Source organism: Panthera leo, chromosome F2, assembly GCF_018350215.1.
Source record: "Panthera leo isolate Ple1 chromosome F2, P.leo_Ple1_pat1.1, whole genome shotgun sequence".
Taxonomy (NCBI): Eukaryota; Metazoa; Chordata; class Mammalia; order Carnivora; family Felidae; genus Panthera; species Panthera leo.
Genome location: NC_056695.1, coordinates 53,219,398 through 53,239,407, shown reverse-complemented (window position 1 = coordinate 53,239,407; position 20,010 = coordinate 53,219,398). Strand labels below are relative to the sequence as shown.

The 20,010-nt window shown below is 36.9% G+C and overlaps 1 protein-coding gene and 2 pseudogenes across 1 annotated transcript in view; all 3 read left to right on the top strand.

Moving 5' to 3' along the window:
- The window catches only part of EIF3E (eukaryotic translation initiation factor 3 subunit E), a 251,034-nt gene that overhangs the window by 111,140 nt on the left and 119,884 nt on the right, over positions 1-20,010 (top strand). The window lies entirely within an intron of this gene.
- On the top strand, positions 5,198-5,945 carry LOC122211198 (annotated as a pseudogene).
- LOC122210598 lies at positions 8,450-9,043 on the top strand (annotated as a pseudogene).

Genomic DNA, 20,010 nt, shown 5'->3' with positions numbered 1-20,010 from the left:
GCCTGGTTAAGCAATGAATAAATGGTAGCTATTAATACTAGGATGGAGAAAAAGAGGTACTTTTGTAGCAAAAGCAATGAAATCCTGGATGAATGTAGGAAAAAAAGGCATACTTTGTGTTTTCAGTACTTTTGCCTAAGATAGCAACATGATGAACGGTGGTAGAGTTGAGGTGCAAATGTATGATCATGTGTCCAGTGTTCTTTATGATAAAAAGATCACATACAGTGAATTAATATTGCATCAATATCTGATCTCTTCCAACGATTCTTTCTGGATTTTTGTTTTAACTAACTGTAACTTTTTTCTTATGACTAGTCCTTACAGAGGTAGATAACATGGGTGCTTAAGGGAAATGAGAGTGTCTTAAACAAAGGTGAATGTTTAAAAGTTCTAGGTCACTTTGCAAAGCCATATCCTATTTTTTTTAATTCAAGTATAATTAAGTACAGTGTCATATTTGTTTCAGGTATCGGTATCCAATATGCTGATTCAATTCTATACATTGCTCAGTACTCACCCCTGTAAGTGTCCTCTCAATTCCCTTCACGTATTTCACCCATTCACTCACCCACCAGTTTGTTCTCTATATTTGAGTTTGGTTTTTGTTTGTTTGTTTTGTTTTGTTTGTTTTTCTCTTTTTTTCTTTGTTCCTTTGTTTTATTTTTTCTTAAATTCCACTTATGAATGAGATTATATGGTATTCGCCTGTCTCTTAGCATTATATCCTCTAGATCTATGTGGTTTCAAATGACAATATTTCATTCTTTTATGGCTTAATAATATTCCATTGCATGTATATATACCACATCCTTTTTATCCATTCATTTATCAATGAACACTTAGATTGCTTCCATATTTTGGCAATCCAGTTTTGGCAATGCTGCAAAAAACATAGGGGTGTGTATATATTTTTGAATTAGTGTTTTGTGCATTCTTTGGGTAAATTCCCAGGAGTGGAATTATTGGGTCATATTGTAGTTCCATTTTTAATTTTTTGAGGAACCTCCATACTGTTTTCCACAGTGGCTACATCAGTTTGCATTCCCACCAACAGTTCACGAAATTCCTTTTTTTCCCACATCCTTGCCAACACTTGTTATTTCTTTTCTTTTTGATTTTAGTCATTCTAACAGGTGTGAGGTGATATCTCATTGTGGTTTTTATTTGCATTTCCCTGATGATGTTGAGCATCTTTTCCTGTGTCTTTTGGTGGTCTGTATGTCTTCTTTGGGAAAATATCTGTTCAGATCCTCTGAGTATTTTTTAATTGGATTGTTTGCCTTTTTGGTATAGAGTTGTATATGTTGTTTATATATTTTGGCTACTAACCCTTTACTAAATATGTCATTTGTAAATATCTTCTCTCCCATTCAGTAGGTTGTCTACTTGTCTTATTAATAGTTTCCTTTGTTGTGCAAAAGCTTTTTATTTTGGTGTAATCCTAATAGTTTAATTTTGCTTTTGTTTCCTTTGGCAAAGGAGACATAGCTATAAAAATGTTTCTATAGTTCATGTCAAAATGATTGCTGTCTATGTTTTCTTCCAGGAATTTTATGGTTTCAAGTCTCACATTAATGTCTTTAATGCATTTTGAGTTTATTTTTGTGGATGGTGTAAGAAAGTGGTTTAGTTTCATTCTTTTACATGTAGCTGTCCAGTTTTCCCTACACCATTTGTAGAAGAGACTGCGTATATCTGCCTCCTTTGTCAAAGATTAATTTAGCATAAAAGTGTGGGTTTATTTCTGGGCTCTCTATTCTGTTCCATAGACAATATGTGTCTATTTCTGTGCCAGTACTATAATGTTTTGATTACTACAGCTTTGTAGTATATCTCTAACAAACATAGATGCAAAAATCCTCAACAAAATATTAGCAAACGGAATCCAACAATGCATTAAAAAATATTTCACCATGATCAAGTGGGATTTATTCCAGGGATGAAAGAGTGGTTCAATATTCACAAAATAATATGATACATCATACTAACAAGAGAAAGGATAAATACCATATGATCGTTGCAATAGACACAGAAAAAGCATCTGACAAAGTACAACATCCATTCATAATAAACACTTTCAACAAAGTAGGTTTATAGAGAACATACTTCAACATAATAAGGGCCATAAATGAAAACCCACGGCTAACATCAAACCAATGGTGAAAAACTGAGAGCTTTTCCTCTAAGATCAGGAACAAGAAAAGGATGTCCACTGTTATCACTTATATTCAACATAGTACTGGAAGTTTTAAGCACAGCAGTTGGAAAAGAAAAAGAAATAAAAGGCATCCAAACTGTTAAGGAAAAAGTAAAACTTTCACTCTTTGCAGATGACGTGATACTATATATGAAAACTCTACAGGCTCCAACAAAATATCAGAACTATTAAGTGAATTTAGCAGATTTACAGTATACAAAATCAAAACACAGAAATCTGTTGCATTTCTATACACTAATAATGAAATAGCAGAAGGAAAAATTAAGAAAACATTCCCATTTACACCAAAAAGAATAAAATACCTAGGAATAAATTTAACCAAGGAGGTGAAAGACCTGTTCTCTGAAAGTCACGAAACACTGATGAAAGAATTTGAAGATGACACACAAAAAAAGGAAAGATATTCAATGTTCATGATCGAAAGAACCAATATTGTTAAAATGTCCATACTACCCAAAGCAATCTATACATTTAATGCAATTCCTACCAAAATACCAATAGTGTTTTTCACAGAACTAGAACAAACAGTCATAAAATTTGCAGGGAACACGAAGAGACCCCAAATAGTCAAAGCAATCTTGAAAAAGAAGAACAAAACTGGAGGCATTACCAGATCCTATTTTGAAAGCACTTTATGGTTTACACTTAAAAAATTCCCCTTTTAGATACAGGTATGCTGTTTTGAAGGGATACATGCACCCCCATGTTTATAGCAGCACTATCAACAATAGCCAAAGTATGGGAAGAGTCCAAAGGTCCATCAATGAATGACTGGAAAAAGAAGATGTGGTTGGTATACATATACAATGGAGTATTACTTGGCAATCAAAAAGAATGAAATCTTGCCATTTGCAACTACATGGATGGAACTAGAGGATATTATGCTAAGCAAAATCAGTGTCAGAGAAAGACAAATATCATATGACTTCACTCATATGAGGACCTTAAGATACAAAACAGATGAACATAAGGGAAGGGAAGAAAAATAATATAAAAACAGGGAGGGGACAAAACATAAGAGACTCTTAAATATGGTGAGCAAACAGAGGATTACTGGAGGGGTTGTGGGAGGGGGGATGGGATAAATGAGTAAGGGGCATTGAGGAATCTACTCCTGAAATCATTGTTGCACTATATGCTAACTAACTTGGATATAAATTAAAAAAATAAATAAATAAAAATTCCCCTTTTAAAATACATGCATATTGAGTACAAACTGAGCCAGAGGTGTTTTTTGTTTAGGTTGTTTGTTTGTTTGTTTGTTTGTTTTTGCTTGTTATCAACATGTTAACATTCCCCAGCTGTCCATTTCAGAAGGATGATGGGGCCTATCCATGTTGTAAGTGTGTTTGACTCTTCCACAGGCAGCCCACTGTGCTAAGAGACAAAATAGGGATGTTCTCCAGATTCCTTCACACTGGTTAGACCAAATTCAAACCCACACTCTTGAAGAGTGATAGAGTTAAATTGCATTTTGATTTGGGTTTTCCCCCCAAAATCTGGCTAATGTAGTTAATTGACAGAAACAACTATATTTTCTAATCAGATATATAACTACAAACCTCAAGGCAATCTTTCTCTTGCCAGTAGCAAAGTAATTACCATATTAACAGCATTCACTCAATATCACCACTGAGGATTTCTCCCATAAAGCCTGCTGGAGAAAAGTGCCAGGCCACAAGGCAGTTTAATACAACCACTTCTGCCTTCACTCTGACTTTGTATAAGTGTCAATGCCCACGCTATCTGGTCTATTCCACCTATGAAAGGCATGGGTTTGTTTATTTCTGCCTTTCAGTTTCAGTGTATAGTAGTATACCATGGTGCAATTGTTTATGGGACTAGTGACTCCACAGTTTTAAAGCTTATACTTCTCTTTTGAATACAAAATATTCAAATATTATTTTGTGCATCTGACAGCGTTGGCCTCTGCCCTGACACCATATGGAATTATTTTTGGCTTCCCAGGCTCCATCTTGCCCTCAGACGTTGCTTATACTGAGCTGCTGGGAACCCAGTCCACTGTTCCTCAACTCTTTTCATGAGTCTAACCCCTCCCTGTTCACCATCCAGGTACCAGTTCAGTTACGCCTTCCCTAATATCTCAATTCTGAGTTAAATGGCATGCAGATGTGTACCCTCCTCACGTTACATTTCAACTGCTTCTTTACTTAGTGGAATTCCCCAATAGACTGAGTTTTCTGAAATCAGAGACACTGTTTTGTTTATAAGAATGCCTTTGGCAGCTGGAAGGAATACTGCTGCTTTTCAGTAAATATTTGTTGTAGCACATTTCATTTTTTTTTTATCATAGTTATGCATTTCTTTCTGTGCTATGGTAAGCATTTGCTCCCTTCACCAATTAACTTTGGTTAACTTTGATGGCTGTGTGGTTTGCTTTAACAAATGGGATGTGAGCATATATGACATACAGCATATCTTGGCAGAAGCTTTAGAAGCACTAGCATGGTTTGACACTCCTCCTCTTCTTTCTGCCTTCCACAGTCAGAAAACCATCTTTCAAATAGTGGCTACTCCAAAATTCAACCAGGTAAATATGAAGATCTCATTGGCTTTGTTAAGGAATTCATGAATTAGACAGCATCCCATGTAGAATGTAGAGGGGAGTTGTACAAAATGGAAGGTGTTTATAGGAAGGAGAATAAGGCAATGAAATTATTAGCAAAAGAAAAGGAGTGTTTCAGGCAAGGTCAGGAGCAGAAGGTCTTATTGTGCAGATTATCTCATTTTCCTTTGGAGGATGGAGAGGAACCACGTGGCCATTTACTTCATTGGGGCTGATCAGAAAATTCCAAACTGACAGGTTAAAACTACATCTCCGGGCGAGATTGAAACTGCAATTAGATTAAGGATTAAACCCCCGTTTGGAGACTCAGCCTAAATGATACCATTTTGGATCTGTGGCTTTCTTTTTAATAGCTCAGAGTTTATTCAAAGAGAGAAGATGTGCCTTTCATGAAGATGGTGCAGAAGGTAAAGAAGGAAGCCCCTGCCCCTCCCAAAGCCAAAGCCAAAGCAAAGGCTTTGAAGGCCAAGAAAGCAGTGCTGAGAGGCATCCACAGTCATAAAAAAAAAAAAAAAAAAAAGATAATCTGCACATCATCTACATTCTGACAGCCCAAGACACTGCATCTCCGAAGGCGACCCAAATATCCTCAAAAGAGTGCCCCCAGGAGAAACAAGTTTGACCACTACGCCATCATCAAGTTTCCCCTGACTACTGAGTCAGCCATGGAAAAAATGGAAGACAGCAACACTCCTGTGTTCATTTTGGATGTCAAGGCCAACAAACACCAGATCAAATAGGCTGTGAAGATCTATGACATTGATGTGGCCAAGGTCAACACTCTGATCAGGTCAGATGTAGAAAAGAAAGCATATGTTTGACTGGTTCCTGACTGTGATGCTTTGGATGTTGCCAACAAAATTGGGATCATCTAAACTGAGTCCAGTTGGCTACATTTGAATATAAATTGTTTCATCATTAAACAACAACAACAATAAAACAACAAAGAGAGAAGATGCATAAAACAAGCTGAGCCCAAAAGAGTCCAGTAGATCCCAGGAATGTGTGTGACAAATGACAGTTATAAATTGCTGAGATTTAGAGATTGCTTGTCACTACAATAAAAGTTGATTAGCAAAGAAATTGATACCTAGAAGCAAGGGCACTATGGTAACAACAATAAAATAAAATATGTAGTATTTGTACCATGCCTGCTATGGGAGCCCTAATGTTAAAGGAGGCTGGAAAAATAACCTATACTATGCACAGGTGAAAATTTTGGTAAAACCATCACCTTAGATAACTTGAAAGGTAGAAAATATACCTATAAATTTGTGACTTTGGCAAAGACTTTTCAAGACAAAATTTTGTTGGCGCAAAATTGCTTACCAGTCATTATAAGCAAGAGATGAGCTGAGAAAATAATTGACCTTTTTGCAAGTAAGAATGGAAGAGAAAAGGAGCACCCAGAAATCCAGAGACAGAGTTGAAAGGTGCAACTGTTTCTCTTCTCCAGCCAGTAAACTATTTGCAAATTAAGACAAAACCTCAGTGCAAAGACCAAGTCAAGGACCTGAAAAGTTGTTTTTTAGTTGTGCGTGCATGTTCTTACATGGAATAATTTGAATTATTTTTAGTGAATTGAAAGCATATTAGAAATTTAGCAACTTGAGCAAATTTTTGATATGAAAATACAATAGTAATATGTAGGCAATTTTAAGGATGGTTTCAAAGAAACTTTAAAGTGAATAAATGGAAGAAAAGCAATTTGTATTATCTATTCTCTTTTAGAAGTACATTATAAAGATTAGAAGATATGAGCAGTCATGCAAAATTAATATTACAACGTGCCTATACAATTTTTTTGTCATCCTTCATAATATGAAGAGCCACTATTTTTATTCTATTAAGTAAAAGTACACCCAATTAAAACTACTACTACTACTACTCCTAGTCAAACTTGAGTGCAAAGACCAAATCAAGACTGTTGTCACCGTGCTATTTGTTAAGACCTCTGATTCTTTTAAAGTGATCCCCATTAAGTCATTTCACTTATACAAAATGGCTCAGGATAAAGAGACCATAGATTTGGCCCAATGGAAGTCTAAAGAGTTCAAATTATCTGTAATTAAGCCTAAAGGAATATTTTCTAATTTTGGATCTTGCTATTGGCAAGAGGCATTAATAGTAAACAAAGATATAAAAGAAACCAACAGGGGTGCCTGGGCGGCTCAGTCAAATTAAGCTCTTGATTTCAGCTCAGGTGATCTCACAGTCATGAAATCAAGCTCACATGGGGCTCTGTGCTGGCCATAGAGCCTGCTGACATTCTCCCTCTCCCTTTGCCCCTCTTCTGCTAGCTCTCTCTCTCTCTCTCTCAAAAATATAAAGAAAGAAAAAGTAAAAAAAAAAGAAACAAACAATATTTTTTAAAGAGTTGTAGTGCCCAAACTGCCACCAGCCTGAATTAAAAGGAGTTGTGATTGTTTGAACAATAGAACTATTCTCAAGCCCTCAACTTTCTATTGACAGGTTGAGGAAGCTGTTCACTAGTCAAGGGGGCAATTTTTCCTGAAGAGGATACTGGAAAAGGAAGGACCTCCTAGAACATGAAGTCAAGAGTCACGAAGGACAATAGACTATGAACCTACCTCCAGGAAACAAAATTGATTAAGTTTTCTACACTAACTCAGCTTAGTAGACCTTATGATAGTTCCTCATTGGGATTTCAGAATTGCTATGAATCAGTGATTGCTGGTTCTACCCTTTTCCCCTCATAAATAAGAGTATTTATATGAGTTCCACATTTTATGATGCATGTGTGGGGTGCAAATAACAAAGTTTTTAGTTTATAGGACTTTGGCTCAAGAGAAGCTATATTTGAGCATGATATACATTTTAAGAGCTCGGGTTTCAAACTGGATGTTTTGATTGGATAAGACCTTAGAGTATTGTTAGAATGGGGTGACTATCTTTGTTTCGAGGAAGGGGGTGAACATTTGTGAACAATGGCAGGCTGTATCAGATTGCATTATTTCACAGATATTCATTCCTCCATACCCTTGCCATGCTTTGTGAACACAGTCTACTTTCCTGCCCACTGACTTTAGCCTAGATCATATTACTTTCTTTGGCTAAAAGATATCTCAGTAGAAGTTTTAAATGTGCTTGCATATTTTGTATGGCTTGGTACCCAGTCTCCTGATTTTTTCCTTCCAAAATGAGAGTAGCATGTCCCAGGTACAGGCTTACTCTTTCAGTCTGACCTCTGGAATGAGAATATATGTTTCATGGAGACCAGGAGTTTTGAGAAAAAAGAACTATTGACCGAGAATCCCATACCCTTGAAAATATCCTTCAGAAATGAAGGGGAAATCAAGGGGCACCTGAGTGGTTTAGTTGGTTAAGTGTCCAAATCCAGCTCAGGTCACGATCCCACGGTTTATGAGTTCAAGCCTCAGGTCAGGCTCTGTGCTGAGAGCTCAGAGCCTGGAGCCTGCTTTGGATTCGGTGTCTCCCTCTCTTTTTGCCCCTCCCCCATTCACACTGTCTCTCTCTGTGTCAAGAAAATAAACATTTAAAAAAATTTTTAAAAATCTTCATACGTGTGAAATAAGTCATAAACTCATGGTAACATGATTTTTGTACTAAAAACATTGATTCAGGAAATCAATTCTTTGGACACATAGAGGCTGGGTTAAATAAGGAAGCTTAGTCCTTGTTGGGTAGAGGCCCTCACTTCATCTGTTCACAGTGCACAGGCTCAGCACTTGCCCACACAAAGCCTCTGTCTGGAACTCACCTGCATGTACTCGGCCCTTGGCCCTTGTCTGCAGCATGATGAGGTGACTGGCACGGAGGAAAAGATCAATACTCTCATGAAATCAGCTGGTATAAATGTGTAATCTTTCTGGAGGGCCGTGTTTGCTAAGGCCCTGGTGAATGTCAACATTGGGAGCCTCCTCTGCAAGGAAAGGCTTGGTGGACCCACTGCGGCACAGCAGCTGTTGCTGGACCAGCTGTCCCAGGTCCTGCCCCCTCTACCACTGTTGTCCCTGCTGTGAAGAAGGAGGTAGAAGCAAAGAATGAAGAATCCGGGGAATCTGATGGTGACACGGGTTTTGGTCTTTCTGACTAAACCTCTTCTGAACCTGTTCAGTATAAAGCTGAACTCTTAAAAAAAAAAAAAAAAAAGGTCTGCAGGGTCTCTTTACAATTTCATAGGGGAGTTAGACTTAAAAAGTGTTTGATCTTGGGGCGCCTGGGTGGCTCAGTCGGTTGAGCGGCCGACTTTGGCTCAGGTCATGATCTCGCCGTCCGTGAGTTCAAGCCCCATGTCGGGCTCTGTGCTTACAGCTCAGAGCCTGGAGCCTGTTTCAGATTCTGTGTCTCCCTCTCTCTGACCCTCCCCCGTTCATGCTCTGTCTCTCTCTGTCTCAAAAATAAATAAACGCTAAAAAAAAAAAAAATTAAAAAAATTAAAATTAAAAAAAAAAGTGTTTGATCTTACCAGTGGGCGAGATTCGTTTAAGTGAGTTCTCAGAGCAACAACAAAGGTGCACGTGTGGGAAGCAGTCAAGGGAGTACAGCAGTATCTTAAGGAGACTGCATTACTAAGAGGCTCTGTACTATAGGAAATACAAATTACAAGCCATATTTTTACTTGAAATCCTCTACATGCTTCACAGACATTAATGTTGCAAATGAAGACTATGACGGCACAAGTAAGATGAACGTAGGCAGGTCTGTCAGTATCACAAGGGCCTCTAGCTTGTTTGGCATCTTTTGCCAGCTCGTTGGGTATTACAACCAAGACAGAAGAATTGCTAAGACATAAAGACTTATGCTGACTTGAAAAGTATAAGTAAGTTCTGGTTGAGAAGTACCCATCTGTGAGATCCCCACTGTATTAATGAAAATAACAAAACAGCATTCATGAATATACATCATTCATGTCTTCCGTGAGCTGTTCCCACATGGAATTGGAGAAAGTCTTTGTTGTACTTGAATAGGTAATGAGGGCATACCTGCTAGTATTTGGTTTTGTAGAGAGCATAGTCAAGAGATTCCCTATGCCAGTTGATTTCAACTTTTTTGATTATAGTCTGCACTAAGAAATACATCTTAGACTGTAATCTATACACACATTGGTAACTATGTCTATTGATATGTTAAGTATACAAATTGTTACAAAACAATCCATAAATTGTGTTTATCTGGCTAAGAGTAGATTGTGTTTACTGTTTACTGTAACTGTGGTGTCAGAAGCTATAATTTTACTTATTGTCATTGCTTTTGTCTCCCCCTTAGTCTTTGATTTTCATAGAGACTCTGTAAATAGCATCTGAGGCTTATAGTTCTTTTAGCTTCAATCCCCTGATATTATACAGGAGCCCTACTGACGTGGTTCAAGGTGTAGGGTGAGGGAAAGTATTCTGTAGGCCTGTGAGTAGGTCTCAGTCTTTAAATGACCCTAAGCTGGGTATTTCCCTTCCCTCAGGCCAGTTAGGCTTTCCTAAAACCCCAGTTGATTACACTCTGGTAAAATAGTTTCCCTTGAGGGTAGACCTTCCTAAAAACATATTTTAAGATGGTTACTTTAACCCATCCCCTGCCAGAAGCACTAGCAGATTTGTCTCCCATCTTCACAGTGAGAACATGATAGGAGCCCTGGAGGTAAAAATACAAGTGCGAGAGGCCCATTAAAACTGGGCCCCGCTGGGGACTCTCTGAGGGGAGAAAAGATGAGAAAAAAAAAAAAAAAAAAAGACCAAAAGCAACAAATATTAGAAAGGACCAGAGAACACCACCGGAAACTCCAACTCTACAAGAAACATAATGGCAATAAACTCATATCTTTCAGTACTCACTCTAAACGTCAATGGACTAAATGCTCCAATCAAAAGACAGGGTAACAAAATGGATAAGAAAATAAGATCCATCTATATGCTGTTGACAAGAAACCCACTTTAGACCTAAAAACACCTTCAGATTGAAAGTAAGGGGATGTTGACCATCATGCTAATGGTCGACAAAAGAAAGCTGGAGTAGCCATACTTAGATAATCTAGACTTTAAAATAAAGACTGTAATAAGAGATGAAAAGGGCATTATATCATAATTAAGGGGTCTATCCACCAAGAAGACCTAACAATTATAAACATTTATGCTCCAAATGTGATAGTACCCAAATATATGAATCAATTAATCACAAACATAAACAAAGTCATTGCTAATAATACCATAATAGTAAGTGACTTCAACACCTCATTTACAACAATGGACAGATCATATAAACAGAAAATCAATAAGGAAACAAGACTTCGAATGACACACTGGACCAGAAGGATATAACAGATATATTCAGAACATTTCATGCTAAAGCAGTGGAATATACATTCTTCTCCAGTGCACATGGAATGTTCTCCAGAATAGATCACATACTGAGGCAAAAATCAGCCTTCAACAAGTACAAAAAGATTGAGATCGTACCGTGCATATTTTCAGACAACACCACCATGAAACTCGAAATCAACCACAGGAAAAAATTTGGAAAGGTAACAAATACTTGAAGACTAAAGAACATTGTACATAAGAATGAATGGGCTGACTAAGAAGTTAAAGAAGAAATTAAAAAGTACATGGAAACCAATGAAAATGATAACACCACAACCCAAAACCTCTGGGATGTAGCAAAGGCAGTCATAAGAGGAAAGTATATAGCAATCCAGGCCTTCCTAAAGAAGGAAGAATGATCTCAGATACACAACCTAACTTTACACCTTAAAGAGCTTGGAAAAGAACAGCAAATAAAACCCCAAACCTTCCCCCAGAAGATGGGAAATAATAAAGATTAGAGCAGAAATCAATGCTATTGAAACCAAAAAAGACAAAAACAAAAACACCCCTCCCAAAAAAAAACAGTAGAACAGATCAGTGAAACCAGAAGCTTGTTCTTTCAAATAATTAACAAAATTGATAAACCCTTAGCCAGTTTGATCAAAAGAAAAGGAAAGGACCCAAATAAATAAAATCAAGAATGAAAAAGGAGAGATCAACCAACACACCAGAAATACAAACAATAATAAGACAATAGTATGAACAATTTTGTGCCAATAAAATGGGCAATCTGGAAGAAATCGACAAATTCCTAGAAACATATACACTACCAAAACTGAAACAGGAAGAAATAGAAAATTTGAACAGACCCAAAACCAGTAAGGAAATTGAATTAGTAATCAAAAATCTGCCAAAAAACAAGAGTCCAGGGCCAGATGGCTTTCCAGGGGAATTCTACCAAACATTTAAGGAAGAGTTAACACCTATTCTCTTGAAACTGTTCCAAAAATAGAAATGGAAAGAAAACTTCCAAAATCTTTCTATGAAGCCAGCATTACCTTGATTCCAAAACCAGAGACCACACTAAAAAGGAGAACTATAGACCAATTTCCCTGATGAACATGGATGCAAAAATCCTCAACAAGATTTTAGCCAACTGGATCCAACAATACATTAAATACCCCTAGAGATAGAAGGATCATACCTCGATATCATAAAAGCCATATATGAAAGACCCAATGCTAATATCATCCTCAATGAGGGAAAACTGAGAACTTTCCCCAGAAGGTCAGGAACAAGACAGGGATGTCCACTCTTGCCACTGTTATTCAACATAGTATTGGAAGTCTTAGCCTCAGCAGTCAGACAACACAAAGAAATAAAAGGCATCCAAATCGGCCAAGAGGTCATCAAACTTTCACTCTTTGCAGATGACATGACACTCTATATGGAAAACCCAAAAGATTCCACCAAAAAACTGCTAGAACTGATACATGAATTCAGCAAAGTTGCAGGATATAAAATCAATGCACAGAAATCGGTTGCATTCCTATACACCAATAATGAAGCAACAGAAAGAGAAATCAAGGAATCGATCCCATTTACAATTGCACCAAAACCATAAAATACCTAGGAATAAATCTAACCAAAGAGGTGAAAAATCTATACACTGCAAACTATAGAAAGCTTATGAAAGAAATTGAAGAAGACATAAAAAAAATGGAAAAATATTCCATGTTCCTGGATTGGAAGAAAAATATTGTTAAAATGTCAATATTACCCAAAGCAATCTACATTTTTGATACAATACCTATCAAAATAACACCAGCATTCTTCAGAGAGCTAGAACAAACAATCCTAAAATTTGTATGGAACCAGAAAAGACCCCAAATAGCCAAAGCAATCTTGAAAAAGCAGGAGATATCACAATCCCAGACTTCAAGCTGTATTACAAAGCTGTAATCATCAAGACAGTATAGTACTAGCATAAGAACAGATACTCAGATCGATGGAACAGAATAGAGAACCCAGAAATGGACCCACAAACATATGGCCAACTAATCTTTCACAAAGCAGGAAAGAATATCCAATGGAATAACGGCAGTCTTTTCAGCAAGTAGTGCTGGGAAAACCGGGCAGCGACATGCAGAAAAATGAACCTGGACCACTTTCTTACACCATACACAAAAATAAACTCAAAATGGATAAAGGACCTAAATGTAAGGCAGGAAGCCATCAAAATCCTTAAGGAAAAAGCAAGCAAAAACCTCTTTGATCTTGGCCACAACAACTTCTTACTCAACACATCTCCGGAGACAAGGGAAACAAAAGCAAAAATGAACTATTGTGACCTCCTCAAAATAAAAACCTTCTGCACAGTGAAGGAAACAATCAGCAAAACTAAAAGACAACTGACAGAAAGGGAGAAGATATTTGCAAATGACATATCAGTTAAAGGGTTAGTATCCAAAATCTATAAAGAACTTGTCAAACTTAACACCCCAAAAACAAATAATCCACTGGAGAAATGGGCAAAAGACACGAATAGACACTTCTCCAAAGAAGACATCCAGATGGCCAACCGACACATGAAAAAATGCTCAACATCACTCATCATCAGGGACAGACAAATCAAAACCACACTGAGATACCACCTTACACCTGTCAGAATCGCTAACATTAACAACTCAGGCAACAACAGATGTTGGCAAGGATGCAGAGAAAGAGGATCTCTTTTGCACTATTGGTGAGAATGCAAACTGGTGCAACCACTCTGGAAAACAGTATGGAGGTTCCTCAAAAAATTAAAAATAGAACTACCTTACAACCCAGCAGTTGCACTACTAGGCATTTATCCAAGGGATACAGGTATGCTGTTTTGAAGGGGCACATGCACCCCAATGTTTATAGCAGCACTATCAACAATAGCCAAAGTATGGAAAGAGCCCAAATGTCCATTGATGGATGAATGGATAAAGAAGATGTGGTATATGTATACAATGTCATATTACTCTGCAATCAAAAAGAATGAAATCTTGCCATTTGCAACTACGTGGATGGAATTAGAGGATATTATGCTAAGCGAAATTAGTCAGAGAAAGACAAATATCATGACTTCACTCATATGAGGACTTTAAGATATAAAACAGAAGAACATAAGAGAAGGGAAGCAAATAATAATATAAAAACAGGGAGAGGGACAAAAACATGAGACTCTTAAATATAGAGAACAAACAGAAGGTTACTGGAGAGGTTGTGGGAGGGAGGATGGGCTAAATGGGTAAGTGGCATTAAGGAATCTACTCCTGAAATCATTGTTGCACTATATGCTAACTAACTTGGATGTAAATTAAAAAAATAAATTAAATAAAAATTAAAAAAAAAAAAAACACCTGGGCTCCCTTGGAGGTTTTAACTCTAAAGCTAGTCTGCATTGAGACACTTAGTAATTCATCAGTTACATTTCAAAGTGTTCCTATAGAAACCACTTCTGTTGCTGACTACTCCTGGGCTTCTATTCCTGGTAAACTGCAAATCTCTGTAGCTTCCTATGAGTCTCTATTTTGGGGGGCAGCAATTTGTCCATTGACCTCAGTCCTCTGATGTCTCTAAAAATTCATGACCTCAGTTTCAGCTTTTTTCTTGTGAAGTTAGGAGTGACAACTTCCAAGCACTTTAAATACTTTATTATGTGCAATTTGATTCTTTTTAAAAAATTCCTCATTACAACCCACCAAACTGGGTTACTTTGGTGATTATATGGGTATTAAAAGGAAACGCAATTGGATTATTCTATAACCTGAAAGTGAGGAGCCTATGACTCCAGAAGCAATAAAAATGATGAATTTGATTAGATAAAAAATAAAAATGTAAATATAAACCCAGCTAAATAAAAAAACCAAATGACTGGCTTGGAAAAAGTATATGTTATACACAAAAGGTTCTTCTCTCTATATGAAAGCTTCTAAAACTAAAGAAAAAAGATAACACTGTAGAAAAATAGGCTAGAAATACAAACAGAATTCTTAGGAAAAGGAAATGCAAATGGCTGTTAAACATAAAAGTTTCCAACTACATTCATAAAAATAGAAGTGCAATTTAAAACTTCACTGAGTTATTCTTTCTTTTTTAATTTTTTTAATGTTTATTTATTTAGTTTTTAGAGAGAGAGAGAAAACGCAAGTGGGGGAGCGGCAGAGAGAGAGAGAGAGAGAGAGAGAATCCCAAGCAGGCTCCACACTGTCAGCACAAAGCTGAATGCACTGCTAAACTCACCAACCGTGATATCATGACCTGAGCTGAAATCAGAGTAAGATGCTTAACCAACTGAGCCACCCAGGTGCCTTATCAAATGGGAAAAATCCAAAAGTTTGCAAAGTACTCTGTTAACAAGGCTGTGAAGAAATAGGTACCTTAATACACTGTTACGGAAATACAAAATGTTGTACCTCCTATAGAGAAGGGGATTTTTCAATATATAGCAAAATTACATGAGTACTTACCTTTTCAATTTAGCACTTCCACTTCTAGAATCTACAAAGATACATTGGAAAAAAATACAAAAAGACAGGTTCACAAGGAACTCGTTGAAATACTATTTGTAATAACAAAGACTGTAAACAACCCAAATGTTTATTAATGGAGAATGGGTTAGCTAAAACCATGCTGCATCAATACAATTGAATACTTCGCAGCTGTAGAAAGGAATGGGCAATATCTGTAAATATTACTATGCTATTATTGCAAAAAGATTTTTTAAGTTTAAAAAGGAGTGTTTATTCTATGCTATCATTTCTCTATGAAAATGGGAAGTAATATTTCCTTATATTAAAAATAAGGTAAGGGGCACCTGGTGGTTTGGTCGTTTGACTGTCTGACTCTTGATCTCAGCTGACGTCATGATCCCAAGATCATGGGATCAAGCCATATGTCAGGCTCTGCACTGAGTATGAAGCCTGCCTAAGATTCTCTTTCTCCCTCTGCCCCTCTACCCAGCTCCCATGGTCATTCACTTTCTCTCTCTCAAAGAAATAATAAATAAATAAATAAATAAATAAATAAATAAATAAATAAACAAACAAACCAAATGCTGGCGAAGACATGGAACAACAGAAACTCTTATTCATTGCTAGTGGCAATGTAAAATAGTACAGCCACATTCCAAGATAGTTTGTTAGTTTCGTATAAAGCTAAGCAATGCTCTTTACTCATATGATCCATGAATCATGCTCCTTGCCATTTCCTCAAATAATTTGGAAACTTATGTCCACACAAAAACCTATATGCAAATATTTATATCATCTTTATTCATTATTGTCAAGTCTTGGAAGCAATCAAGTTGTCTTTCAGTAAGTGCAATGGTCTGAATATGCCGCCCCCCCCCCCCCCCCCCCCCGCCGCTGAATTTATATGCTGAAACCTAACAACCAAGGTAGTGGTGTTAGAAAGCGAAGTTATTAGGTCATGAGGATATAGGCTTCATGAATGGCACCTTACAAAAGAGGCCAGGGAAACGTTGCCCCTTCTACCATGTGAGGTTACGCTGAGAAGTCAGCAATCTGCAACCCACAAAAGGGTCTTCACCAGAACCCAAACATGCTGGCATCCAGTTTTGGACTTCAAGCCTCCAGAACTCTGAGAAATAAATTGCTATTGTTTATAAGCCACCCAGTCTGTGGTATTTTGTTATAACAGCCTAAATGGAAATGAGCTATCAAGCAAGCCATAGAAAGACATGGAGGAAACTTAAATGCATATTTTTAAATATTTATTTATTTATTTATTTATTTATTTATTTATTTATTTATTTAGAGTGGGGAGGGACAGACAGAGAGGGAGAGGAGAGAATCCCAAGCAGGCTCCACACTGTCAGTGCAAAGCCTGACACGGGCCTCAAACTCACAAACTGTAAGATCAGGACCTGAGCTGAAATCAAGAGTTGGACGCTCAGCTGACTGAGCCACTCAAGCACCACTTAAATGCATATTATTAAGTGAAAGAAGCTAATCTGAAAACACTACATACAGCATGATTCCAAGTATATGATATGCTAGAAAAAGAAGAATTATGGAGACAGTAAAAGGATCAGTGGTTGGCAGCAATTAGGAAGGAAGGAGGGAAGAATAGGTGGAGCACACAGCATTTTCGGGGCTGTGATACCACTCTGTGTAATGTTATAAAGGGGATATATATCATTAAACATTTTTCAAAACCCATAGAACATACCAATAGTGGACTCAAATATCAACTATGGACTTTGGGTGACAGTAATGTGTCAATGTAGGTTCATTGATTGTGATAAATGTACCACTCTGGTACAGGATTTTGATAGTAGGAGACACTGTGTATGTGGGGGCATGGGATATATAGGGAATCTTTGTACCTTGTGCTCAATTTTGCTGTGAATCTAAAACTGCTCTAAAGTAATGTCTATTAATATTTTTTAGTAACAAACTATAGAAATGATCCCTGAAAATATAATCTTGTTATTATATATTTTTAAATAAATAAAACAAACCAGAAAAATTGTTACCCACAAAAGAAGTATACCATATCCCACTGAAAGAAACCAGTGCTCCTTGGACAGGTGGCTGATTCCAGTTCCGAAACAGGAAATGTACTGATGAGTTTTGAACATTTTGTCATCCAGAAAGCAAGGAAATTATCAAAAACTACTGGGGTAGTGTCAGAGAGACTGAGATATCAACTTGACCTATTGACTTGGACATCTGAGCACCCATAAGGGTATTAGCTACAATGGATTGTCACAAATCCAATATATTTAAGTTTATAAGTTCAAAATGATGCTTGAAAAAAACTTCATTGATCACCATTCTCTTGAAAATGGAATATACATCAGAGTAAGGAAATAATTGATGTTAAGAAGTTTTACTTTATTAAAATCTTCCAGCTAATAAACAATGAAGAAATGATGAAGTCATCACTATTTTACAATCCCTAATAAATTAATAGCTATAAGCAATAATTGTCAATGGCTGCTAACAGCACTGAGAGTGAGACAAATAGACATTGTGTACATCCTCAGAGAGGTATACCTATGAAGAACACTCACTAGAAAAAGAAATCAAGCCCAAATCTGTCAGTGCCTCTACATCTAACTGCCAATTAGCAGGAAATCAAGGAGATGGAGGAACATGTTAAATGCACCATGGGAATGAATGTATGCAAAACAAGGAGAGTAGGGACTCTGCAGGAAAAACCAACTGATGTTTTTCTTCAACATCCATACCAAAGAGAAAGAAAAAAGGGGAGAGGACAGGAAAGGGAAAAAAACAGCAGGGGAGAGAGACAGGAGGAAGAAAAATTGCAAATAAAAAAAATTACAGGAAAGAAACCTACATATTAAAAAAAAGACACAACAATGAACTACAATGTATAAACTTCATTTGGATCCTAATTTAAACAATAAACTATAAAAAAAATTCTTTTGGGGGACCTGGGTGGCTCCATCAGCTTAGCATCCAACTCTTGATTTTAGCTCAGGTCATGATCCCAGGGTTGTAAGATTGAGCCCCTCATCAGGTTCTGCACTGTGCATGGAGCCTGCCTAAGATTTTCTGTCTCTCTCTCTCTCTCTCTCTTCCTCTGCCTTTCTCCCCACTCATGTGCTCCCTCTCTAAAATAAAAGTAAATAAATAAATAAATAAATAAATAAATAAATAAATAAATAAAACTTGTGAGGAAATTTTAAATATTTCAACATTTCAATATTTCATTAGTATTTATGATATTAAAAATATCACTTGCTGAGATAATGATATTATGGTTATAGTTGAAAAGTATGTATATATACATATATTCATACATAAATACAAATATACACACACAATGAAATATTCACAAGTGAAATTATATGATATCTGGAATTTGCTTCTAAATATTTTAGAGGTGGAGAGGCAAAAAGTGTAGATATATTGAGGAAACAATATTGGCCATGACTTGATAACTGCTGAATTATTGAACTTGATGTATTCTCTCTTGTTTGGCCCATAGGATTTTAATTTCTGTGGTGACTAACTACCAACACAGAGAGGCTAGTGCCATTGAAAGAAAATTTTTATTACTTAAACTTTTCAAGAAGAAACAGCAGTCCATGCAACACAGGGGAAGCATCAGGGTGGTCCAGAAAACAGGAGCAAGAGAAGTTTATTAGGGTTTCCATGGGAAAGGTAAGGCAGAACAGCATAAACAGTTTAGGTTTGGCCAATTTAAATAATTCTGGCAGGGGTCCCTGAGTGGCTCAGTCAGTTGGGCAACTGACTTCGGCTCAGGTCATGGTCTCACAGCTTGTGGGCTCGAGCACCACATGGGCTCTGTGCTGACGGCTGGGAGACTGGAACCTGCTTCAGATTCTGTGTCTCCCCCTCTCTCTGCCCCTCCTATGCTCATGCTCTGTCTCTCTCTGTCTCTCAATAATAAATAAACGTTAAAAAATTTTTTTAATAAATAATTCTGGGAGGCTTTGGACTTTTGATACATGTCCCTGGGATAATTTGGGGCAGGAGAAATTTTGGCTTGGTGTGTAAAAGTTTGATAGGAGGTGGTTGGCTTGTATATGAGAGGCATACGCGCCAGTAAATTGTTTACTACCTCTAGGAATTAGCTAGCTCTGGGAGGGCAATCTCCAGAACATCAAAAACACAGAAAAGAAAATATAGTTAATATAATTGTCCCCATGATAAATAGATGTCAATAGACAAATATAGAATCTAAGAAAACACATAATAGAGTACATTGCACTGTTTTCTCTATTATTACATATGTTTGAAAGTTTTCATATGTTCTTTTAGAAAACTAGAAAGAACATTAGTGTGAATCAGTTGTTTTCCAAAGAGAGCAAGAGAGCTACAACAATATCACCCATTCCACATGCTCTTTTGCAATGTGGACTTGCTACTTTCTCT